The sequence below is a fragment of the Eriocheir sinensis genome, chromosome 2 (assembly GCF_024679095.1).
Source record: "Eriocheir sinensis breed Jianghai 21 chromosome 2, ASM2467909v1, whole genome shotgun sequence".
Taxonomy (NCBI): Eukaryota; Metazoa; Arthropoda; class Malacostraca; order Decapoda; family Varunidae; genus Eriocheir; species Eriocheir sinensis.
The window spans coordinates 29,542,632-29,569,138 of NC_066510.1; the positions used below are offsets into that span (position 1 = coordinate 29,542,632).

Consider the following 26,507-nt stretch of genomic DNA (forward strand, 5'->3'; position numbering starts at 1 on the left):
TCTTTCCTTCTTTCTTTCTTTCCTTCTTCCTTTTTCCTTACCTTCTTTCTCTCATTCTATCTCTCTTTCTTTCCTTCCTTTTTCCTTTCCTTCTTTCTCTCATTCTATCTTTCTTTCTTTCCTTCTTTCCTTCCTTTTTCCTTTCCTTCTTTCTCTCATTCTATCTTTCTTTCCTTCTTTCCTTCCTTTTTCCTTTCCTTCTTTCTCTCATTCTATCTCCCTCTCTTTCCTTCTTTCCTTCCTTTTTCCTTTCCTTCTTTCTCTCTATCTTTTTTCTCTTTCTTTCTTTCTATCTATCTTTTTCTTTCTTTCCTTTTTTAATTCTTTCTTACACATTTTACTCTCCTTTATATATCGTTCTTTTATCTTTATATTTCCTAACTTCTCTCTCTTCTGCATTTTCACCAGCTAGTGTAATTATTTTCCGCATGTTTTCTTATTTCCTTTTCTCGCCTTCCTTTCTACGTTTTATCTAACACTGTTTATTTTTCATCTTGCCCGCTTATTTTCTTTTCTCCGCGTCTGATCCTGCGCCGCTCTCTTCTACAATCTATTTTATATTTTCGTTTGCGTCTTTTATTATTTCTTCCCTCCTTCGGTTTGCCTCGAGCTGTGCCTTTAGCTTTTATATTTTGCCTTCGTTTCGTGTTTTTATTTTCTATTTTCGTTTGTATCGATTTTCCTCTTTCTGTGACTTTCCCATTTTCTCCTTTCTATTTCTTTTACTTTACTTCTTCAACTTTAGATTTCTCCTCCTCCATGTCTTATTTCTTGTATCTTTCTCTCTTTCTCTACATTTTTCTCGGTTTTTCTCTCTCATTCTGCTCTTCAACTTTGAATTTCTCCTCCTCCATGTCTTATTTCTTGTATCTTTCTCTCTTTCTCTACATTTTTCTCGGTTTTTCTCTCTCATTCTGCTCTTCAACTTTGAATTTCTCCTCCTCCATGTCTTATTTCTTTGTCTTTCTCTCTTTCTCTTGTCATCTATAAATTTCTCTTTTTTTTCTGTCATTCTGCTCTTCAACTTTAGATTTCTCCTCCTCCGTGTCTTTTTTGTGTCTTTTTCCCTTTCTCCTGTCATCTACATTTTGCCATTTTCATCTTTCATCCTTTCTCCTTTGTTCTCATCTTTATCCCTCTTATGATTCTTCCACATCACGTCTTTTCTTTCCCACCTGCCTCTGTTCCTCCATCCCGTCTTTCATCACTCGCTTTCCTCAATTTTTATAGCCCTATCTCCTTGCCTAGCTCCCTCCCTGCTCCCCTGCTTCCATCATTTCCTTTTACCTCCGCTCCCTCTCCTTGTCCCTCCCTCCTTCTCCCCCTCTCTCTCTCCCAAAGACATTAGTGTTCTTGCTTTCTTCTCTGCCCGCGCTGAGGTTAGGTTGAAAAATGTGTTTACCAAGCGTAGTTCTGGGCTCCCTACTGCGTTTCTTCCTTCTGTTTTATCGTTTCCCTCTTCCCCTTCGCTTCCTCTTTACCTTCTGCTCTTATCTCCTTTTATTCTTTCCTCTACATTCTCCTTCCTTCACTTTTTCCAAGCATATTTTTAGGCTCCCTACTGCGTTCCTTCCTTCTGTTCAACCTTGTCCCTCTTCCCTTTTCGCCTCCTCTTTGTCATCTGTCTTTATCTCCTTTTCTTCTTTGTCCTCCCTTCTCCTTCCTTCACTTCCCCTCCCTTCTCTTCCTTCACTTTTTCCAAGCGTAATTTTGGGCACCTACTCCGTTCCTTCCTTCTGTTCAACCTTGTCCCTCTTCCCTTTTCGCCTCCTCTTTGTTATCTGTCTTTATCTCCTTTTCTTCTTTGTCCTCCCTTCTCCTTCCTTCACTTCCCCTCCCTTCTCCTTCCTTCACTTTTTCCAAGCTTATATTTGGGCACCTACTCCGTTCCTTCCTTCTGTTCAACCTTGTCCCTCTTCCCTTTTCGCTTTTCTTCCTTCACTTTTCTTTCGTTCTTGTCTTTCCTTTCTTCCGTTACTCTTTTTTCCAGTTCCCAGTATTTTTATCTTCTCATTTCTTTGTCTTCTTTATCTCATTTATCCTCCTCATCCCTCATTTCTCTCTTATTGGATCTTATATCTCCATTTTCTGTATTTGCTTCATCTCTATTCCTCGTCCATGTCCCCTTCCTTTGTGTCCTCCGCTTTCCTTCACTCCTCTTCCCATTTTGTCTCTTCATATCATCTCCTTTCTTCCTTCCTTCTCGTTCTATCTCTTCTGTTTGTCCTTTTTTCCCATCGCTTCCTATTCCTCCCTCTTCCTGCATCCTCCTTTCTGTTCCCTCTTCCCCTTTTGTCCCTTCATATCATTTCCTTTCTTCCCTCCTTTCCTTGCTATCTCTTCTCTTTCTGTTCTTTTTCTCATCCCTTCCTGTCCCTTCCCTCTTCCTGCATCGTTCTTTCCGTTTCTTCTTCCCCTTTTGTCCCTTCAAATCATCACCTTTCTTCCTCCCTTCCCTTTCTATCTCTTCTCTTTATGTCCTTTTTTCCCATCCCTTCCTGTCCCTTCCTCTTCCTGCAACCTCATTACCGTCTCCTCTTCCCCTTTTGTCCCTTCATATCATCTCCTTTCTTCCTTCCTTCCCTTTCTATCTCTTTCTGTCCCTTCTCCCATCCCTTCCTATCCCTTTCTCTTCCTGCATCCTCCTTTCCGTCTCCTCTTCCCTTTTTTCCTTAGTTCTGTTCCTCCTTTGCTGCTTCATCTTCCTTCTTCCTTCCGTCCATTTCTTCTTCGTATCTCTGTTTGATCTCACGCTTGTTATGTGTGTTGTTGTTGTTGTTGGTGGTGGTGGTGATGGTGGTGGTGGTGTTGTTGGTAGTGGTGTTGTTGTTGTTGTTGGTGGTGGTAGTGGTGTTGTTGGTGGTAGTGTTGTTGTTGTTGGTGGTGGTGGTGTTGTTGTTGTCCTTGTTTCTTGTCTCCGTTTGTTTCAGGTTATATACTCACAAATACCTTTACTCAGTCACTCACGAGCAAACTTCCGCGACCCAAAAACTTCCGCTGCAGTGTCGTACTTATTCTTCTCCCGTTTACCTTCTGCCAATAGAGGGAGTTATTCTTCTTTTGCAGAGTGGAATTTCTTCGCCGTCCAAGTTAGTGACAATCGGCGCAAAGTTGAGTTCCGATCAGTCCTGGAAAATCACCTCTTTTTTATTTCTCATTCTCCTCTTCGTCTTCGTGGTCTCTATCATCGCCATTTCTCTATTATTGTTTTTCCTTTTACTTCCTTCCATCCTCCCCTTCTTTCCTTCCTACTTCCTATCTCTTTTTTTTTCTCTTTCTCCTCGTCATCGTCCTCTGCATCATCGCCTTTTATTATTATTTTTTCTTTTAATAATGTTCCTACTTCCTACCTCTTTTCTTTTTCTTCCCCCTTCTCCTCCTCATCTTCGCCTTTATCCTTCTTTATCATTATTTTTCATTTAAGTCTTTTCCTACTTCTTCGGTTTATGCCTGCGTGTCTTCTGCATTTTTTGTTATAGTTTCGCTTGCCCTTTGTGTGTGTGAAGGCGGGGGTGGGGGGATGAGGGTGAGGGAGAGGGGGATGGGAGGGGATCTGTGCCTGACTTCAAAAGATACCGGATATTGAGGCTGTATAGAAACCGTGACTCGTGGAAGGGGTGACTTTGGCAAACTGGCTGAGGTAAGGTAAGATAAAGTTCGGTGCATACGCTAGAGTTGCTTCGTGGCTGCGGTGCTCCTTTCCGTCGCATTGTCCCTTTGAGCGTGTGGTGGGGGGAACCCATAACCCCGGGACACAGACCAATGTACTGTTCGGGATTGCCACAGTTTACTTTCCTCAGGTTTCCCCAGTTACCTATTCATCGAACACCCCGAAAGAGAGGATGAACAGATGGGTGAGTTGCACGCCGACTGCCCGGGCCGGGATTCGTAGCTACGCACGTCAACCACTGATCCACGGAGGTTGACTGAGGGCTAACTGGTAACTCTGGCAAACTGACTGATGGGTGACTGGGTCGTTACATAATGAGAAGAGAGGATTGTAATCATTATTTTAATTACCGCAAGCTTTAACTCTTGCTGACTAAATGTTGGTCATTAGAGCGGAGGGCGGTGGTGTGTGACAAGTGGCGGTGATGAGTGGTGATGATGATGGTGGTGAGTGTTGGGAGGTGTTATGTGAGAGGGGCGGCAGATGGTGGAAATGGTGGAGATTCTGAATGTCAAGAGGGAGGAGGAGGAGGAGGAGGAGGAGGTGGAATAGGAAGAGGAGGAGGAAGTGGAATAGGAAAAGGAGGAGGAGGAGGAGGAGGACGAGGAGGAGGTGGGATAGGAAGAGGAGGAGGAGGAGGAGGTGGAGGAGGAGGAGGTGGAATAGGAATAGGAGGAGGAGGAGGAGGAGGAGGTTGAATAGGAGGAGGAGGAGGAGGAGGAGGATTAGTACTAGCGCCATCTGTGGACGTGAGGTGGAAGCTAATGGTGCTGAAAGTTGGCAAAATGTCTTATACACTCTCTCTCTCTCTCTCTCTCTCTCTCTCTCTCTCTCTCTCTCTCTCTCTCTCTCTCTCTCTCTCTCTCTCTCTCTCTCTCTCTCTCTCTCTCTTTTCTTTCCTTCTCCTTCTTTCACTTTTTCTCTTCTTTTTCTTTTTTTCTTTTCCTTTTTCTTTACTTTTTCTCATTTTCTTATTTTTTATTTTTCTTCCTTTTTTCTCTTTTTACTTTTTCTTTTTCTCCTCTTTCATTTTTTCTTCTCTCTCTCTCTCTCTCTCTCTCTCTCTCTCTCTCTCTCTCTCTCTCTCTCTCTCTCTCTCTCTCTCTCTCTCTCTCTCTCTCTCTCTCTCTCTCTCTCTCTCTCTCTCTCTCTCTCTTCGATCACTTTTATTATCATTTTATCTTTACTTTTATAATCTCTTCGTCCTTTCCTCCAATAATATTCCGCTCTCGCCTCTGCGTCTCATCTGTCATATCCATTCGCATATTTTTCTCTTTTCTTTCTTGTTTATTCTTTTTCTCGCATTTGATAACCTTCCCTTGTATTATTTGTTTCGTATCTTGTATTTCCACTCCCCATTACTTTGATTAGCTTTTGTACGTAGTCATTTGATTTTTCTCGCGCGTATGAACTGCCATTTTTGTGTTTGTTTTTAGAATTCTTTGTGTTGAAAAATGAAGTAGTAGTAGTAGTAGTAGTAGTAGTAGTAGTAGTAGGAGGAGGAGGAGGAGGAGGAGGAGGAGGACGAAGAGTTGCTTTTGTTTTTTTTCTTAATTATAATGTTTTTGATGATGCTGGTACTGTTATTATTATTATTATTATTATTATTATTATTATTATTATTATTATTATTATTATTATTATTATTATTATTATTATTATTATTATTATTACTGCTACTACTACTACTACTACTACTACTACTATTACTACATATCTGCTGCAGCTGCTTGTTATTATTACTTTTACCGCTCCCTCTATTCAATTTAGTGTACTGGGATCTCTAATACACGCACAATACTAATACTAATACAATACAGCGGCCGGTATGTAGGTCAGGAAGCCAGACAGCATAATCAGTAACAACAGGAACAGGGGAGTGATCCATATACAGCAGTGGCAATAAATCAGCGTTGTTATCATTAGGAGTGCAATAAGACCAGCATCCCGGAACAGACTAATAAGAGGAACAATGATACTATAGTGGTGGGGTTAATCCTTTAGGGGTGGACTCACGGACTTGGCATCATTGCTTGGGTGACGGTCTCTGCGTTGCTCATTGGCGTTTGTTTACTAGAGCTAACCTGCCGTGACATAGCTTACCATCTCTCGCTCTCTCCTACCTCTTTGAATCAGTACCATTACCCAAGGAATGATACTAAAGGCCAGCTCGACAGTCCAACAGGCGCCCACACCAAGCTATAATCTCCACAATGATTCGTTTTTTCTTCTCAATACCAGATACTAAAGAGACTTCCCGTGTGGTCTGCTAAAATTTAATCCTATTTATATCAACCGCAAACACAATACAAGGAATTTTCGTAGTATTTTGTGTTTGGTTGGGGAGCTTACGAACTTGCTGCACTGGACTGTAAAACTGGGCCTAAGTCCGCGAGTTCACCACTGAAGGGTTAGGCCCACCAACTCTCGTGAAACTGACTTTGATACGACTTCATCAAACTCCGCTCTCAAAGTCAGGGTCAAGTATGGATAAAAGTCTCGTCCTATTGTCCTCCCGGTGAGTCTGTTATACCTGTGGATGTCGACAGAGGAGGGTATCAGGACACCTCTCCTCCCGAAATTGACCTATCTTTCGGCTACTCCTCTTGACTCTTTTGTAGGAGCAGTGAGTTGCGGGCTTTTTTTTTCATTATTGTTTTCTTTTTTATGCCCTTGAACTGTTTCCTCTACTCTAAAAAAGGTGAGTCCTGCCGGGAGTTAATTCACGGGATCGCATTCATCACGAGCAAGGCCATTACATATATGTAATGGCCCTGATCATGACTGTAGGGCTTTGTTGGTGCCTACGCAGAAAGACAAGATTCAAGAACAAGTGTATTTCCGAGCATTAAAAGACATATTCCTAAACATTTCGGCGCCAGTCATATATATTTGATGCGGCTTTCGTAGGAGTCCCGGACATTTTCACGGGTAGTTTAATGACCGTGGTGGTAGTCTGTCAATTCTTCGGTACCACAAACCTTAGAAAAACACTCAATAGAACCCGGCTATCTCCTTTTTGGCCTTTGGAAATAGTTTATGTGAGAGGCGGAAGCGTCTGAGTATACCAGCCCAAATGTCTCGTTTACGCATTATATAACAGTAAATAGTTTTGCCTGGAAACAATTCAAATACATATCCCTCAAAATAAATGCTCGGCGTCATTGGTGGGTCTATACAAGGACAGAATCAGGCGATCTAATTTCTTGTATATACACCTTGTTGTTGTTTTGTGCGAGAGAGACGTGGAAAAATGAATTCATCCCTTTCATAACTTCTACGTCTTGTTTTCGTATTCGGGTTCGATAGACATTGGAAGATGAATCATAACTCCTTTCGTAACACCTTGTAGCTACGTCTTGTTTTCCTTTACTGGCGAGAGAGACGTGGCCAGATGAATCAGTCCCTTTCGTATTAAGTCAGCGCCTCCTCAGCCTCATTAAGGGTCCGTGTGTCTCTCGAACTAAGGCTTGTCTCGGGAAGTTCAGTCGACGAGGCTCGCGGCGCGCTTCCCAGACTTGGCCTCGCTCATCAGGTTGTAAGGACAGGCGCTAATGAAGGGGAGCAGCGGGGACGCCTATGCCACGTAAAGACTACCCTGAGACGTGTCAATACAGTGTGGCGTGGCGGGTGAAGAAGACAAGGTTTACTCCTCCTTGTGTTTCCTTATATTGATAGCGATAGAGAGAGAGAGAGGGAAAGGGAGAGAGAGGAGGAGAGGGAGAGGGAGAGGGAGTAGGAAAGAGGAAGAGGGATGGAATGGGATAGACAAATTGACAGACAGACAGATGGGACGGACGGACTGTGAAGGAAGAGTGAGCAGGAGAAAGTAAAAGAAAAATCCTTTCTTGATTACACTCCAACTTAGTTTGACGTCTGGAGGTGACAAGGCCATCAGGGATTGGCTTCCGGCTCCACCGTCCGGACCCCGCGACCCTTGGCTGGACTACTACTATTATAACTACTAAGACTACCACTACAACAACTGCTACTACTGCTACTACTACTACTACTACTACTACTACTACTACTAATAATAATAATAATAATATTACCACTACAACTACTACTACTACTACTACTACTACTACTGCCAGCATTATTATCACCATTACTACCACCACTACTACTACTATAACTATTACTACTACTGCTGCTACTACTATTACTACTGCTACTACTACTACTACTACTACTACTACTAATTTCTTTCATTATTGGTATTGACATCATTATCAACTATGTATTTTTATCATTGTTATTGTTATCTTTCTAATCATTATTGTTATTCCTATTGCTATCATTATTGTTGTTATTGTTTCATTCATTATATTATCATTACCACATTCCATAATTTTCTTTCTAGTTTACCTTCTTTGTAATTATGGCTTGAAAATTTTGCGGCATACTTTTTTTTTTATGAATGGGAAAATAAGTTGGTAAATGTAGCGAACTTAGGTGTAAAATCTCACCTGCCACATTATTAAAGATAAGAAGCTTGTGCTCGAAGGAACCTTAATTAAGAAGAGAGAGAGAGAGAGAGAGATAAACAGGTAGATAGATAGATAAATTCTCTCTCTCTCTCTCTCTCTCTCTCTCTCTCTCTCTCTCTCTCTCTCTCTCTCTCTCTCTCTCTCTCTCTCTCTCTCTCTCTCTCTCCTCATCAAAAGCTGAATTTTCTAAGATCAAAGGGAATGAATAATTAAAATAAGAAGAGTAACTTTGACCCTTACTTCAATTCTCTCTCTCTCTCTCTCTCTCTCTCTCTCTCTCTCTCTCTCTCTCTCTCTCTCTCTCTCTCTCTCTCTCTCTCTCTCTCTCTCTCTCTCTCTCTCTCTCTCTCTCTCTCTCTCTCTCTCTCTCTCTCTCTCTCTCTCTCTCTCTCTCTCTCTCTCTCTCTCTCTCTCTCTCATCCATTTCCACCTACTCCTTCTCCTTCCTGCTTTCTGCTCTTCCCTACTCTTCCTTCTCCTATGTTCTTTCGGCACTTCCATATTCCTCCTCCTCCTCCTCCTCCTCCTGGTACTTGCTTCCCTCCTTCGCCCTACGCTTTGATCATGAATTCCATAATCTTCGGTTCGTCCCTTGATATAAGTCCACCATCAATATCACTTCACGTTTGCATGCTCTTCTTTCTAACCTTTTTTTTTTTTTTTTTTTTACTTCCAATATCCCCTCTTTTTTTTCTTACCTCCATCCTCCATTTTTTCCTCTGCCTCCTTTTTCCCTCCGTCTTTTTTCTCTCCGTCTTCCCATTTTTCCCTCGTTCCTTTTCTGGGTCTTTCTGTTTTGTTTATGTATTCTGTTTTCTTCGTCCACTCCACTCCACATGCCATATTTATTTGCCTTTATCTCCCTCTTTTCCTCCTCCTCCTTTGCTCCTATTTTTCTTCTATGGCATTTTTATACTGTTCTCATTATTTTCCTCTTCTTACTCTCCTGTTTTCCTCTCTCGTTTGTTTTCTTGCCCCTCTTTTCCTATCTTCATCTTTAATTTTTTCTCATTTCTTCTGTCTGTCTGTCTCTAACTCATTCTCACTCTCGTTCACTTTCTTCCATGTCCTCCGTCACTCTCTCTCCCTCCTCCCTTCCCTTTTTACCTCAACGCCGTACTCCTTCCCCCCCCCCATCTCTCTTTTTCCCTTCTCTCCTCCTTTTTCTTTTGCCGCCCAATTCCCTCAAGATATGTCAAAGTACCTCTCTCTCCCCCCACGCCTTTACAGTTATCCTCCACTTCCTCTTCCTCCTCCTCCTCCTCCTCCTCTTCCTCCTCCTTTTTTCTTTTACTACATCTTTGAATTTGGTTCTTATTCTTAAACTTTTTGGGGCCTTTTTTTACAAGTGAGGTTGTTTTTTTGTCTTTTGTCTTCTCTCCCCTTCGTAGTCTTTTTCTTATTTTTCTACTTCCTTTTTCCCTCCTCCATTTTTCCTTCTTCGTCTCCTACTCCTCCGTTTAACTCCATTTTTGCCTTTGTTTCCCATTTTCTTGTCGTTTTCTCCTCGTTGTCGTTTTCTTTTATCCCCTTCGTAGTTCTCCTCTTCCTCCTCCTCCTCTTCTTTCTACCCAATATTGGATCCTCCTTCTGATCCTCTTTTTTCCTCCTCTTAATCTCCCGTTTAGTTTCCATCTTGCTGCTCTCGAATTTCTGACCGATTTTCTTTTCCTTTTTTTTATTTTCGTACTCCCAAGTTGTCTCGCGTTTTCTTTTCTCCGATACCTAAATCTCCTTCTTTTGCATCTTTTCCTTCTTGCCCTTCTCTTTTAGATCTACATTTGGTTTTCATTTTGCTCTATCTCCCATTTTCGGTTTATTTTTCCTCTGCGATTTATTTTCCTTTTAGTCTTTTCAAATTCTTCTTCCTTCTCCCAAATGTCTGTTCTAGTTTTTCCCCGTCATCTTTTCCTCCTCCCAATCCAACCTTTTTAGTGTTTTCGTATCCATAAATTCTAATACTCCAACTCTTTCTTCTTATTCTATTTAATGTCCTTCCTTTTGAGTTCTATTCCTGTTCTACTTTTCCCCCGTCATCTTTTCCTCCTCCCAATCCTACATTTTTAGTCTTTTCGTATCCATAAATTCTAGTTCTACATGTCTTCCTTCTCCTTATTCTATTCAATGTCCCTACATTTTTAGTCTTTTCGTATCCATAAATTCTAGTTCTACATGTCTTCCTTCTCCTTATTCTATTCAATGTCCTTCCTTCTGAGTTTTATCCTGTTCTACTTTTTCCCCGTCATCTTTCCTCCTCCCAGTCCTACATTTTTAGTCTTTTCGTATCCATAAATTCTAGTTCTACATGTCTTCCTTCTCCTTGTTCTATTCAATGTCCTTCCTTTTGAGTTTTATTCCTCTTTCTCTTATTCATTTTCATCCTTTTCCATCTTGTCTTTCTCTTCCACTTCCCTTTCCTACCTCCCTCCCTTCTCTTCCTTATTCTATTATATATTCTTCCTTCCTCAGTTTCTAATATTCCTTCCTTTTTTCCCTTCATCTCTTACTCTCCTTCATCTCCTTCTCCTGCTCCCCTCGTCTATCTCCCCCTTCTCCTTATTCAGTCTTATATTTTTTTAGTAATATCCCCTTCCTCACTTTCTAATACTTCTTTTGTTTCCTTCTTCCTCTTCCTTTTCGTTCATCCCTTTCTCTCCCTTATCCCTTCCCTCCTTCGCACTGTATCTCCTTCTCCTTCTTATTCTGTTCTATATCCTTCCTTTTTTGCCTTATTCCCGTTTTCACTCTAATACTTCTTGATCCTTTCCATCCTCTTCTTTTTTCCTTCTCTTACTTTCCCTAACCCCCTTCACTCGTTCCCTTTACATCTCTACCCCATTACCAACTTTCTAATACTCCTCCTCCTCCTTTTCATCCTCCTCCTCTTTCATCTCTTTTTACTTTCCTTCATCCTTTTCCCCGTCACGCCCGGACTTGTCACAGACGAAGACCAAAGTACCACTAACACCCTCACTCGCGGGCTAGAAGTATCAAGATTTTGGATTCCTTTCGCCTTACTTTTGATCTCAACGGAAAGGGGGCGAGATGTGTGGTAGTGAGGGTAATGATGGTGGTGGTGGTGGCGATGGTGGTTTGGGATGGTATAGTGATGGTCCTTGGTTTGGGTTTTGTGGTAGGGATGGTGATGTGTAGAAATGAGTGTTTTGTTTTATTCAATTTTTTTTTTACGACAAAGGAGACGACTCAAGGACAACAAAAAGAGTGTTGAAAAACAAAGCTCGCTATTCACCGCTCCCACAACAGACACAAGTAAAGAGTGGTCAAAAGAGAGGTCAATTTCGGGTGGAGAGGTGTCTTGATTGTGTGTTGTCTTTAGTGTCGATGGATGTGTCATGGTGGTCGTTGTGATTGCCTTGTATTAGAAGTGTCGTGGTGAAGTATGAGGTGTCTGGCTGGTGTATGGGAGCTCGTGTCGTGGTGGTGTTTGATGGCTCGGGATGTGGTCGTTCGTGGCATGGTGTGGCGGATAATGCTATGGCGATGGGATGTCATGTTGGGTGCGGTTTGATTGGCGTAAGGGACATGTGGTTTAATATCATAAGCTGTTGTGCCGAGAGGTGGTGTGGTATTCCCTGGTGTGGTGTGGTGTGGTGTGAGATGGGGTGAGGTGTGGTGGGGTGGGGTGTGGCTCGCTAAGACATATCACTGCTGCCATATTAAGTTCGGTGGCGTGGGAAACTTCGTCGAACACATGTCACGTTCAGTTACATCAAACTTACCCACACCACATCGTACCATAGACACACGCCTCATCATTCCACATCACATCAAACCAAGCCACACCAAACCAAATCAAGCTAAACCTAACCTAACCAAACCAAACCTAACCAAATCAAGCTAAACCTAACCTAACCAAACCAAACCTAACCAAATCAAGCTAAACCTAACCTAACCAAACCAAACCTAACCAAATCAAGCTAAACCTAACCTAACCAAACCAAACCTAACCAAATCAAGCTAAACCTAACCTAACCAAACCAAACCTAACCAAATCAAGCTAAACCTAACCTAACCAAACCAAACCTAACCAAATCAAGCTAAACCTAACCTAACCAAACCAAACCTAACCAAATCAAGCTAAACCTAACCTAACCAAACCAAACCAAACCAAACCAAACCAAACCAAACCAAACCAAACCAAACCTAACCTAACCTAACCAAACCAAACCAAACCAAACCAAATCAAACCAAACCAGACTAAACCAAACCAAACCAAACGAAACCAAACCAAACCAAACCAAACCAAACCAAACCAAACCAAACCAAACCAAACCAAACCAGACTAAACCAAACCAAACCAAACGAAACCTAACCAAACCAAACCAAACCAAACCAAAGCAAACCAAACCAAACCACGCTACACCACACCACACCACACCACACCAACACACCACACCACAATCATTACAGCAGTCTTAAGGAAGGAGTATAGTCTAAGTTTCTATCCCTCCCTCCACCTCCCTCCTTCTCTCTGGTCTCTCTTATTGACCGAGTGGAGGACCCAATTACATGACGCCGCATCCAGACCACAACAAGATCGAGGACTTGAACTCGTTAGGGGCATTATTGCGCAATGCTGGTGATTTTTACTTTATTTTATATGTGCCACCAAAACCTGGTAAGCTGTAAAAGAGGTTGTAGTGAAAGTAGTAGTAGTGGTAGTAGTAGTGATAGTAATAGTAGTAGTAGTAGTGGCATGGGGGTATTTTCATTGATATTTTTCTTTGTATGTCTCATTTTCTTACCGAACGAAGCGGCGTGATGTGTTTATTTATATATCCTATGTATCCCTCGGCCTGTTTTGTTTCCTCGCCATAACCTCTCAGAATCATTAGTGCTCGAGAGGGTGTGGTAATGTGTATTTATGATCTCAAGTTGAATTGCTGTAGTGTGGGTGATATGTTAAACAGTCGTGTATTCACCGTAGACTTTTATAGATTTTTTTTCGCGTCATATTTTTTGTTTCTTTTCTTTCCTCTTAATTTTATGACCTCTGTTCTGGTTGTACTTCTTCAAGAGCTTTCGTGTTTCTGGCTCTGTATATTTTCTTCCATACTGTATATCGTTGGGTATATTTATTAGCTTCAACAACAGCCAAAAAAGTTCAGAGAAAGGCTTGAGTGAAAACTTTTAAATACTGTTCCCATAGCATGTTTTTAGAATGATGAATTTTAAGGACACGAAGTTCAGTACGGGTACTTTGTCTCGATACTTATTCATTAACGAGGGTAGAGAAAGGGCCGAAGAAAGGACTAGGAGAGGAGATCTGAGGAGAGAATGGGACAGTAGATGAGAGGAGAGAAGAGAAGAGGAGAGGAGAAGAGAGGAAAGGAAAGGGGAGGAGAGGAGAGGAGAGGAGAGTAGAGTAGAGGAAAGAAGAGAAGAGGAGAGGAAATAAGGGAAGAGGAGAGGAGACGAGAGGAGAGGAGAGGAAAGGAAAGGAAAGGAAAGGAAAAGGAAGAGACAGAAGAGAGGAGAGGAAAGGAAAGGAAAGGAAAGGGAAGAGAAAGAAGAGAGGAGAGGAAAGGAGAGGATACTATATAACAAAAAAAGAGAGGAGACAGGTCGTAGAATTCCCATTAAATATTAGGTAAGTACCATAAAATTCACAAACTAAGTCGGCGCTCTACTAATAATCACTCCTTTCAGAACTCTTAAAACGCCATCTTACGAAAACTTGCGCCCTAATTTGTCTACTTATTAAGGAGTGACAGCTTGGGGCGCCCTGACCACCGCAAGGGAAAGTTTTAAAATTCTCTCTCTCTCTCTCTCTCTCTCTCTCTCTCTCTCTCTCTCTCTCTCTCTCTCTCTCTCTCTCTCTCTCTCTCTCTCTCTCTCTCTCTCTCTCTCTCTCTCTCTCTCTCTCTCTCTCTCTCTCTCTCTCTCTCCTTTCCTTCTTTTCTTTCTTGTTCTTGTTCTTGTTCTTGTTCTTCTTCCCCCTCTTACATTTTGGGACATGTCATAATCACTCATATCTTCCTCCTCCTCCTCTTCCTCCTCCTCCTCCTCCTCCCAAATCATTAGTGTGTAAAATGAGGTCTTAACGCTCTGTTGGCCACCCTCACGTGTTTCTCTCCTCAGAAGGGCACAGAGGCGAGAGAAAGAAAGGGAAAGAGAGAGACACACACACACAAACACACACACACACACACACACACATCCTGTATTTTGTGTCCTATTTTCTTTTATCTGCCTCTTTCCTTCCTCTTTTCTTCCTTTTTCTCCTCCTCCGCCTCCTCCTCCTCCTCTTCCTCCTGCTGCTGTGACTCTTAAATTGACCTTAGCCCTGAGGGAGTAACTGTGTGTGTGTGCGTGTGTGTGTGTCCATGAGAGAGAGAGAGAGAGAGAGAGAGAGAGAATAATAAGGAGAGGAGGTAAGTTTAGGAAAAGAAGAGAGGAGTTGAGTGGAAAATAAACAAATGTTAATATGCGTCGACATTCTGGGAAGACTCTTAAATAATAGATGCGTGTGTTGCTGAGAGAGAGTACATTAGCAGAAAAAAAAAACAGTACAGTATAAGAGAAAACACAAACATGATAGGGAGACTGAAAATTGACAGACAAAGAAAAAAAGTAGATAAATATAGACACAGAAAACACGTTGATAGGAATTTGTATTTTTTTCTTGTTTGTTAGTTTTATTTAGTGTGTTTAGTTTTATTTAGTGTGTGTAAGAGCGAGAGCATCGTATACGAAAGTTTATATGTATCTCTTTATAGGTGTCTGTCTTTGTCTCTCTGTGTGGATCCATTGGTCTCTGAGTCTGTATCTGTCTGTGTGTCTGTCTGTCTGTCTGTCTGATTGTCTGTCTGTCTGATTGTCCGTCTGTCTGTCTGTCTGTCTGATTCTCTCTCTCTCTCTCTCTCTCTCTCTCTCTCTCTCTCTCTCTCTCTCTCTCTCTCTCTCTCTCTCTCTCTCTCTCTCTCTCTCTCTCTCTCTCTCTCTCTCTCTCTCTCTCAGCTTTTCATCAAGATTTCAATTTAAAATGCTACATAAATGAATGGTTAAGCTGTGTCTTGGGTACAGATGAGAGAGAGAGAGAGAGAGACGGGGGGAGGGGTTAGGGGGGAAGAGGGGTAGTAAGTCTTGGCAGGCACTCAGGCCCGCTGGAAGCCTTCTCGCTGGCAGAATGATATTTACAAAAGGAATACTTCAGAGGCGAAGACGTCTTAGTCCGCCTCGCTCCCCCGACCTGTCCCCCCCCCCTTTCTCCCCTCCCCCCCTTCCCCCCGAGCAGTACTGTCTCCCCTCTGTACCGAGTGTTTGCTTCTCCTCTCCTCTCCTGCCCCCCATTGTTCTTTTTTGTTAATATGTTTGTTTTCTTATTATCTCTTATCCATCCATCTCTTTCTTCCTGTTTGTTTGTGCTGTTTGATTTGGCTGCTTCGCTTTTTTGCAGCTGTCATTTATTTTCCAGTTTTCTGTTTCTGTATTTGTGTATTTTTATTTTGTGCTGTATTACAAGTCGAATCCGAGATGTTTGGGGTCCCTACAGAGTTCGGTTTAGGGCCTTTTCTAACTGACTTTCCTTTTCACTTTCTTCATTATGCATTTCTCTTCATCTTTGTTTCGAGTTATTCATCCTTACCTGTCGTTCTCTCGTGTTTTTTTTCTCACTTTTTTTACTTACTGTCGTTTCCTCATTTCCTCTTTTTTTTTTATATGTGTGAATCTTTGGTTTGCCTTTTCACTTGTCTAGCTCTGTTCCTTCTCACTTGCTTTCTCTTAAACTGGTTTTCATATTTTTCTTACTTCTCTTCATAATATTCTTCCTTGTCTCGGGTAATTGGCTCCCTCGTGCTTCATTTACATTTTACTAACTTTTTAATTAGATTTCAGATGCTGTCATAACACTAATTTCGTCGACTTTGTTCTTCCTTTCTTCGTTTTTTATTGTATTTTCCTTTTTATATTTAGTTTTTTCTTGGGGGGGTGATGATGGTGTTTTTTTCCATTTATTTGATGTTTGTTTTTTGGTGTATTTCCGCCTTTTTTTGTTTTTAATGCTCTTGTTCAGGTGAGGCGCTTATTGTTGGTCACCTGTGTAATCAGTCGTTCAGTAGTCCATGCACCTCCTTCGATTCCCCCTTCCCTTCATCCGTGTTACCCTCGTACATACGTTTACACACTTAAACACATATTTCGTGGCCTCTTGATACGGATGCTAACAGCTCAATCTGCGCGGTTGGAGTCGCGTACGAGGCCAGCGTCGGAGGTGAGGAAGACTAGCTTTTATTTCGTTTAAGCTTGTGTTTGAGGTATTAAAGGGACAGGGAGGGATAGGTGAGGGAGATAGTGTTTGGGGTTTTGTTAGGTTAGGTTAATGTTTACACACAACATACATTTCTTCCTTCCTTCCTAGGTGAGGGAGATAGTGTTCGTGGTTTTGTTAGGTTAGGTTAGGTTAATGTTTACACACAACATACGCTGCTTCCTTCCTTCCTAGGTGAGGGAGATGGTGTTTGGGGTTTTGTTAGTTCCTTCCATATTTATGTGCTTACGAACTTAACATATTTTGCCACCGCCTTCGCTTCTTTCTCTTCTCTTTCCTCTTAGTGTGTTTTCAAGGATTTGTTGCGGTTTCTTTTTTCCTCTTAAAGTTTCGTCCACTCCACAGCCTCTTGCTTTTTTTCTCTCTCCTCCCAAACCACTTTTCTTTGTCCTACTTCCCGCCCTCGTCCTTGTCCTTGTCCTTGTCCGTGTGCTTGTTCTGGTCCTCCTCCTCGTCCCCCTTCTCCTCTTCTTCCTGCTCCTCCTCATTCCACACCTCCTCCTCCTTCTTTTATTACTGCTTTTCCTCTCCTTTCTTTTGCTTCTCGACTTACTACTACTTTTTACTTTTTTCTTTTAGTTCGTTTTTTCAATCTTTTTTTCTCTCTCTTCCTCCTCGTCATCTTGTTATTTTTTTTGTTGTTTTTGTTGACGGACTTTTTTGTTGTTGTTCTTGTCGACGGACTTTTTCTTCCTTCCTCCTCCTCCTCCTCCTTCTCCTCCTCCTCCTCCTCCTCCTCCTCCTCCTCCTCCTCCTCTTGTTAGTCCTCTCCCTGTTTACTGGATAATATTTCAAAGTGACACGGCCAGTTCATGATAAAGTCACCGACATTTCCCTGCCTCTCCATCCCTCCTCCTCCTCCTTCTCCTCCTTCTCCGTTTTTTCATCCTCCTTATCTCTTTACTCTCCTTCGTATCACCGTTTATATTTTTCTCCTTTTCCGTGTATGTTTTTTTCTTATTTCTTTTTCTGTCCACTTTGCTGATTCTCTCCCTCTGGTTCCTCTTTCCTGATTTTAATTTTCTCCTTCTCCTCCTCCTCCTCTTCTTGTCTTCTCCTTTAGTGCTATCTCTCTTTATCTCTTCCTCTTTCTTGTCTCCCTTGTTTTATTATATTTTGTCTCTGTCTTCACATTTTCTCGCAGTTCGTGTCTCTTCTCTTCTTCCTCGTCCTCCTTCCTTCCATCATTTTCTTCCTTATCTCTTCCTCTCCTTCATTTTTCTTCTATTTTTATTCCTGCTTCGTCTTTACTGCCGTCCTTTGGTGCTTCTTTATTTACCTCTAACCTTCTGTTCTTACTCTCTTTTTTCTTTTCTCTACAAACTCTCACGTTTCTCTTCTTGTTATCTCTTCCCCTTCGCTCCTCCTCTTCTCTTTATTTACTTCTAACCTTCTGTTTATACTCGTTTTCTTTCTTTCCTTTTCTCAACAAACTCACTTTTCTCTTCTTGTTATCTCTTCCCCTTCGCTCATTCTCTTCTCTTTCTCGTTCCCATGCAGCGTTTTACTGTTTCCTCAATCCTTTCCTCTTTTTCCCTCTCTCTCTCCTTTATCCCTTAATTCCACCTCTCACTTCATCTCGCTTCCTGGTATTCCTATTTTCATTTCTTTGATCTCTACCTCTGTCTTATTGTTTTATCGTTTCCTCATTCCTTCCCTCTTCTTCCCTCTCCCTTTCCTTTATTCCTTAATTTCACCTCTCACTTCATCTCTCTTTCTGGTATTCCTGTTTTACATTCTTCTCTCTGTTTTCCCTCTTTGCGTTTTATCTGCTTTCCCTTCTTTTTCTCCCTTGTATTCCATCTATTTTTTGCTTCAGTCTTTCTTCATATTCTCCACGTCTCCTCCTTCTCTATCCCTTTCCATGTATTGTTATCTTTTGTTTATAGTCTCCTCTTTGCTATCTTCCTCTATCATCCTTCTTTCATTCTTTCCTTGATCCATATTTACCCTTTTATTTCCTGTCCTTCACTTGTCTCCTTCCTTTGTCGATCTTCATCTTATCCTCTTCTCTCCTCTCTTCTCCTTTGCTGATCTTCTTTCTTTATCCATCCTTACAATTTCCATCTCTCTCTCCTCTCCTTCACATAATCACTCACTTTACCTTTCTGCGCCCTTTTCTCTTCTCTTCTTTACCTTCTTTCTATATCCATCCTTACAATTTCCATCTCTCTCTCCGCTCCACATAATTACTTCCTTCACCTTTCCTCACCCTTTCATCTTCCTTCGTCTCCTCTCCTTCACTTATCTCTCCTTCCTTTCTTTTTTTTTTAGCCGTTTCATTTTTCATTTTTTGTTTATGTTTTGGTTTTCTGTCCTCTCTATGTCCATGCATTTGCTGTTGGTCCCACTCGGTCCTTCCTCCACGTTAGCTCATGTTTCTTTGCACTGGACAGCTGAATATATGTACGTGTGTGTGTGTGTGTGTGTGTGTGTGTGTGTGTGAGAGAGTCTATGCACTCAAATAAAATACAGGGCGGACTATTATATTTCCCATGTAACCCTGAGGCAGCACGCGGGAGAAATAGGAGGGAAGGAGAAAGAACGGGAGAGAGAGAGAGAGAGAGAGGGAGAGGGAGAGGGAGAGGTACAGAGAGCAAGAGTGGAGGAGGAGGAGGAAATGGAGTCGTAGTAAGGGTGGGAGGAGGAAGAACTCGGTAAACTATTGAATAAATATTTGACGGTAGAAATTTCGTTCACTTTTCCGTCAGCTGGAGACGATATTTTATACTTTTCCGCTCTTGTAATGTAAGTCAACCTCTCGTGCGATGGTTTATGTATGAAGATCAGCCCCTCTGTCAAGCTTTGTCTGTTTGCCTCATCACGTGTGTAGACTGACTCTCTCTCTCTCTCTCTCTCTCTCTCTCTCTCTCTCTCTCTCTCTCTCTCTCTCTCTCTCTCTCTCTCTTTCACTTTTTTCTCTTCTTTTTCTCTTTTTCTTTACTTTTTTCTCATTCTCTTTTTTTCTTTCTCTTCCTTTCTTCTCTTTTTACCTTTCTTTTTCTCCTCTTTCATTTTTTCTTCTCTCTCTCTCTCTCTCTCTCTCTCTCTCTCTCTCTCTCTCTCTCTCTCTCTCTCTCTCTCTCTCTCTCTTTCTCTATCTCTCTCTATCTATCTATCTATCTATCTATCTATCTCGTTTTCTCTTTTAAGCAACGATAGTAAGAATGTAAGGGAGAGCATCGCGACGTATTGTAACCTATGTATTATTTCTCAAGGGTTTGTCATTGTACAGCTTCTTAGATCTTCGTAGTAGTTGATAAGAGTACAACTTTTTTTCCCATCTCTGAAGCCGAAGTTATTAAGGTTGTCTGGGATGAGAGCACAAGAAATATTTTACCTACTGTTTTTTTTCTTTCTAATTAATATTCACTCGTTGTGGAGACTCGCATGTCTTTGTAACTGTGGAAAATATTACAGCTTTTAATCATTCTCGAAGGGCAAGATTTTTTTTTTTACAGCACAGGAAACAACTCAAGGGCAACAAAAAGAAAGTATTATTAAGGAAGTAATGGATAAGAGGACTAGAAATATTGTCTTTGTAACAGTGCAAAAGATTACAGCTTTTAATCATTCTCGAAGGGCAAGATTTTTTTTTTTTTTTTTTTTTTTTTTTTTTTACAGCACAGGAAACTAGAGGACAACAAAAATAGATTATTATAAAGGAAATATAGGATAAGAGGACTTGGAATTTTTTACCTTGTACTATTTTTTAATGTTCAGTCGTACAGCCTCGTAGGTCTTAATATCAGATGAAAAGGCTTCAGTTTTTTTTTCTACTCCCTGGAGGCAAAGTCATTGAGTCTGTGTGGAATGAGATCACAAAATATTTAGCTTTCCATTGTGTTTTTCAGTGTGCAGTCGTTGTATACCATCGTACATCTTCTGAACGGTTGAAAAGACTACAGTTTTTACTTCTCTGGAGGCTTAGCTATTAAAAGTGTGGGGCGGGGATAGAGGAAACATTGTACTCAACTCTGTCTATGAAAAGTTAATGATAGTAAGACTTTTTTTTTAACTTTATAACAGTTGAAGAGTATATTATTTTCACCCAGGGACCAATCTTGCTCTAGCCAGGTGACGTCCTTTTCTCCTACCACGAAGAATGAGTCTCCTTGAAGGTGACTGACGTTCATCGCTCTACTTCCAGCCCTGGGCCCGCTCGGAAGCCTTAGCAGTGTAATTGAATTCAGAGGAGCCGTAAATAATCTAATATTCCTTGATGTAGTTTAGGACTTCCTTAAACTCACTTGCCCATTTTGCTTCTTCTAAATTGAATAAAGTACAAAAAAGTAGAAATGAACACCACCTCTGAACGAAAAAAAGTCAATGAAAGAGCTCAAAGAAAAAGTACTAAAGTAAAAATTGAGTTACGTTCAAAAAATATAAATAAGTAACCTTATAACGAAAAAAAACGGAAATAGAAGAACTAATAAAAAACAGTAAGAAAATAATGAAGTACAAACAATAGACATAAAAACAATCCCACAAACGCCAAAACAAAAATGAAAATAAAAATACATTAACAAAACAAAACCCGAAGTCAAAATAAAAAAAAAGAAATATCACACATCCCTAATTCGATATAAATGTAAATTCCTTGGTTCAGGTCTTATGCTGATGTGTCCACCTGCAAAATTAGCAAAGTGTAATTATATATTTTTTCTGGCAAAGTCAAAAGTGCGTTTATATTTCGTAAGAGAAAGAAAAAAAATACTTCCTTGTAATTTGTCTTTCCACTTAGCTGTACAATTTTCTTCTGTCTCTTTTCCTCTGTCTATTTTATCAGTGTGTTTGTCTATCCTGTCTTTGCTTATATACCTCTGTAGTTTGTTTATCTATCTGTATTTATGTATCTACCTGTTTCTCTCTGTTAGTATTTACCCACACCCATCTATTCATCCATCTATTTCGATCTACCCCTTTTGTCTGTATCTGTCTTTACCTATGTATCTCTATAGTTTGGTTATCTATCTGTTTTTATGTATCCAATTGTTTTTTCTATGTTAGTATTTACCCTCACCCATCCATCTATTTCTATCTCCTCCCCTCGCACACACAATACACGTCTATCTATCTATCTATTACACACCCTTCAGGACACAGTGTCATTGCTCTCTTAGTGGAAAGAAGATTAAAAAAGAATATATATGGTTCGTAGAAGTCACGCTATTGTTTCCTCTCGTATAGAAGTTAATATAGTTTGAAAAGGAGGAGGAGGCAGGAGGGAGGTAAGGAGGAGAAGTCAGGGTGCTTGGGGCGTAATCTCTCTCTCTCTCTCTCTCTCTCTCTCTCTCTCTCTCTCTCTCTCTCTCTCTCTCTCTCTCTCTCTCTCTCTCTCTCTCTCTCTCTCTCTCTCTCTCTCTCTCTCTCTCTCTCTCTCTCTCTCTCTCTCTCTCTCTCTCTCGGTAGGTCAAAAGTATCCATAACCGTTTTTCTTTCTTTTCGTTTCATTTTTCTCTCACTCGTTCGCATATTTTCTTCTTCAATGAGGATTCTTTTCAAGTTTTATGGAGATTTTTTTTTCATATCGGTTACCTAGAACGAGAGAGAGAATTAGATCCTCAGAATTCCTCTCTTGTCTCATTAGCCAAGATGTTAAGCATACCTATCGGGCACACACACACACACACACACACACACACACACACACACACACACACACACACACACACACACACACACACACACACAGACACACACACACACACACACACACACACACACACACACACACACACACAGAGAGAGAGAGAGAGAGAGAGAGAGAGAGAGAGAGAGAGAGAGAGAGAGAGAGAGAGAGAGAGAGAGAGAGAGAGAGAGCACCACACACCACCATTCTCCACCACACCACCCTATCTATCCCCGCCACAAACCCCTCAACCTCACCACCACCACTTCTTGTCACACCTCTGTACCACCATCACCACCATCACCACAATCCCAGTCACCTCTCATCACACGCACCATCACTACCATCAACTACTTCCATCACCACTAGCACAACTATCACCACCTCCACCACCACCATCATTAGCATCCCACCACTCATACCATTTCTGCAGCGCCTTCTTCCCTGTTTTTCCCCGCCGCCAATCACCCATCCGACCCATACACGGAGCCATTATCATACTTCATTATGGACGAGCTGCCCGAATCTCCATAGCAAGGCGTCGGGGCTCACTTAACATGCATCACGCCGTCACCTATGAGCCCGCCCTCTGTCGCTGGCGTGAGGGATTGCCACTCGGCCAGGGGACAGGAGGAAGAAGGGGAAAAGGGAAGGGTCTTAGAGGATGAAGGGTGTAAGATTAGAAGGATTAGGGTTAGTGTGAAGAATGAGGGTATAGATTAGTGTAAGAGGACTAAGATGAAGGTTAAGGTTAGTGGGTTAGAGGAAAAGGATTAGTTACTGTATTAGAGAATCAGGGTAAGGGTTAGTGTGTTAGAGAAGAAAGGGAAGAAGATAGGGGAAAGAGTGTTAGAGGAGGACAAGTAGGGTATTATGTTAAAGGAAAAGGCATTAGGGTTCAGGAGAAGAATGGATGGGGAAGTAGAAGTAAAGGGAAGGAGGTAGAAAGAGATAGATAGATCGGTAAATTGATGGAGGAAAAGATGAATGTCCCGAAATTTTGGAGAAAAATCGTGTATGGCTGAAAACATGTGCCTAATGAGGAGGTATTAGGAAAGACGCCCAGAAATGAGAGGAAGAGGAGGAGGAGGAGGAGGAGGAGGAGGAGATGATCACAAACAAGAATTAAAATGACGGATCAAGAGGAAGTTTTAATGAGTCTGTCAAGAAAAAAGAAAGTATGGGACAAGGAGAGGATGATCAGGGTTAGGAGGAGGAACTTAAGCAAACAAAACTAGAAAAAAGTGAAGAAAAAAAAGAGGAAAAATAAGAAGAAAAAGGAGTGTAAACAGCAAGAAAATGAATGAAGAAATGAATTACCAACTTTTTAAAACTCGTTGTCATTCATTCATTCTTTTATTCTCTCTCTCTCTCTCTCTCTCTCTCTCTCTCTCTCTCTCTCTCTCTCTCTCTCTCTCTCTCTCTCTCTCTCTCTCTCTCTCTCTCTCTCTCTCTCTCTCTCTCTCTCTCTCTCTCTCTCTCTCTCTCTCTCTCTCTCTCTCTCTCTCTCTCTCTCTCCTTCCTACTCCATTTCCAGCTCCTCTTCCATTCTACTCCACTTTATCTTCTAATCCCAAGATAACTCCTCCTCCTCCTCCTCCTCCTCCTCCTCCTTCTTCTTCCTCCTCCTCCTAATCCTAATGTAGTTCCTTTTCCTCGTCTTTGGGTCCTTTTTCGCCAGCGTCTTCGTCTCCCTCCTCCTTCTTCTCCCTTTGTCTTTCGCCCATCCAGAAAACAGCATTCCTTCCTTAAATCACCTTCAATTTAGAAAGAAAGTTGTATAGGTTTGTGGTATCTGTCCTTAGTAGTGTCTGTCTGTTTGTCCGTCTGTCTGTCTGTTTGTTTGTCTCTCTGTCTGTTGGTCCTCTCTTTCTTTTGATCTTTACCGTTTTCACACTTTCTTGTATTTTTTGTGCATTTTTCGTCTGTCTACTTGTATTATTCTCTCTCTCTCTCTCTCTCTCTCTCTCTCTCTCTCTCTCTCTCTCTCTCTCTCTCTCTCTCTCTCTCTCTCTCTCTCTCTCTCTCTCTCTCTCTCTCTCTCTCTCTCTCTCTCTCTCTCTCTCTCTCTCTCTCTCTCTCTCGGTTTAATTATATTTCTTTTCTCCGTCGAGTGCTATATCTTCATTGTAAATAGACCTTCTCTGACTTTTATTTTTCATTATCTGCATATATTTTTACTTTCTCGTCCTCCTCTTCGTCTCCTGAATTCACTTATTACGTTCTTTTCCTTCCCTGGTTGACGTTGATCCTCTTTTCCTTTCCGCGATTAAATTAGAACGTTTTTTCTTTTCATTTTCCCTTATTAGATTATGGATGTCGGGTATGTATGTGTATGTATGTATGTATGTATGTGTATGTGTATTTTCCCAGTATGTATGTATCTATGAGTGTTTTTTTTTATCCGTTCCATCTGTTGTTGCTCTTCATCTCTTGTATATCTGTTTAAACTACAATTAACTTTTCTATTTAAATTTACGTATATTTTTTTTCAACAATTCGTTCCTCTTTTCATTTTGTTTCATTTCGTTTTGATCTTTTTTTTTTCTAGTTTTCCACTTTGAGTTTACCTTTGATTTCTTTTTCGAACCACTTTCTTGCTTTTTAAAAATCTTATATATGCTTCTTAAATTTCTTTGGTTTTATTTGTTTAATTTAGCTTCATTTTTATTTGGCAAGTTTCTCATATAATTTTTTGTTTCTATTTTTTATTTATTTATTTATTATTTTTTTAGTCAAAGTCAACGATGTTTTCCCAGCAAATTTTCCTTCCTATTTTTTTTCGATGTCAGTTCCTCTCCTCAGTGATATCATAATTTAGTTTACATTTTATTCTTCTCTCAGAACCCACAAAACGCTTTAAGCATTTTACCTGCCTATTTTTCTTACCAAGGTAAATATCCTTACTCTCCTTGTTATAATATTTTCCTTGTTTCCTCGGTATAATATTTTCCATGTACTACCCTTCTCTTTGATAATATTTTTCTTGTCTTATTTTTTGTTATCCTTCCAAGGTTATGTTATCTTCCTACACTCCCCTATTATATTCTTTCCTCCTACTTTCCTCTCCTTTTTGATAATAAGTATTTTCCCTTTGTTAATTTGCTTCTAAGATGATATTTTTTCCTCTGCTTGTCTCGTAAGATTATTTTCTTAGTTTCTTTCATCGTAACGAAAAGACGTTTGGTTTTATCTTTTTTTCCGTATGAGAGAGAGAGAGAGAGAGAGAGAGAGAGAGAGAGAGAGAGACCTTGATCATGACCTTGACATTAGGACCCCCCCCAAAAAATGACATGCAGACAGACATGCGTTAAACATACATAAAGTAAAAATAAAAATAGAATAAAACACGATTCACTCAGTTCCTTGAAGCGACTAAAACAGCGAGCGATCATAAATTCAATGTGTTAAAAACTGTTCATCAAAGTTTTCCAATTCCCCTTCAAAAGATGATACAATTCTCTCTAATTTGGCGAATGAATGGCACTGATTATTTGGAACCAATTTTAATGTCCGAAAATTGTGAAATTGCGTTTGATCAAATTACGTAGAACTAATTAGCAGGCTCACCCACGCAGCCAAACACACACACACACACACACACACACACACACACACACACACACACGTGGAAATCCATTGCTACGACTCTCCTAACTAAGTTCGCAAAGGTTGATGATTTGTAAGAAAGTTATGGACAATGGAGGTAAACAAGATCGAGGTGACGGGAAAAAAGAAGGAGGAAGAGGAGGAGGAGGAGGAGGAGGAGGAGGAGGACAGGAAGAGACAGAGATGAAAGGTTACTGAGAAAAAGAGTAGAGGAAAAAAAAGGTAAGAGGGAAAATGAGAAGTACAGAGTGAGACTGAGATGGAAGGCAACAACTGAAAAAAGGAATAGGAAAAAAGGAGGTAGAGGAGGAAGACGAAAAGTGATTGAGATGAAAGGGAGACGGGAAAAGGGAAACATTACACATGAACGGGCAGGTTAAGGAAAACCTGTTAACTCCCAACGAGGGTTTCCTACTTAGTGGTTTGATATTGAGGAGTAGAGGACGAGGAGGAGGAAGAGGACCTATTGAAAAGAATATATAGAGATGAAAAGGGGAAAGAACCGTAGGAAGATGGGAGGTAGTGGTCGAATTAATGAAAGAGGAATAAGAGGAGGAGGAGGAGGAGGAGGAGGAGGAGGGAGAAGAATTACTAGGGACGAAATTTTCCGGTAACTCATATAACTGTATCATATAGTTCCCGTGATTGACGAGAGAGAGAGAGAGAGAGATTTACTATGGATGTATTTTTAGCGGCATATTGAAATTCTGCGTATGTGGATGTTGAACTCTCTCTCTCTCTCTCTCTCTCTCTCTCTCTCTCTCTCGTGCGTCTCATCTAATTAGTCGTCATATTTTAGTGTCATCAACA

At 41.0% G+C, this 26,507-nt stretch overlaps 1 protein-coding gene and 1 long non-coding RNA gene across 2 annotated transcripts in view; one reads left to right on the forward strand and one right to left on the reverse strand.

The window, feature by feature from the left end:
* Nucleotides 1-26,507, forward strand: part of LOC127002353 (uncharacterized) — a 142,245-nt gene that overhangs the window by 67,238 nt on the left and 48,500 nt on the right. The window lies entirely within an intron of this gene.
* Nucleotides 1-26,507, reverse strand: part of LOC127002347 (PDF receptor-like) — a 141,641-nt gene that overhangs the window by 58,214 nt on the left and 56,920 nt on the right. The window lies entirely within an intron of this gene.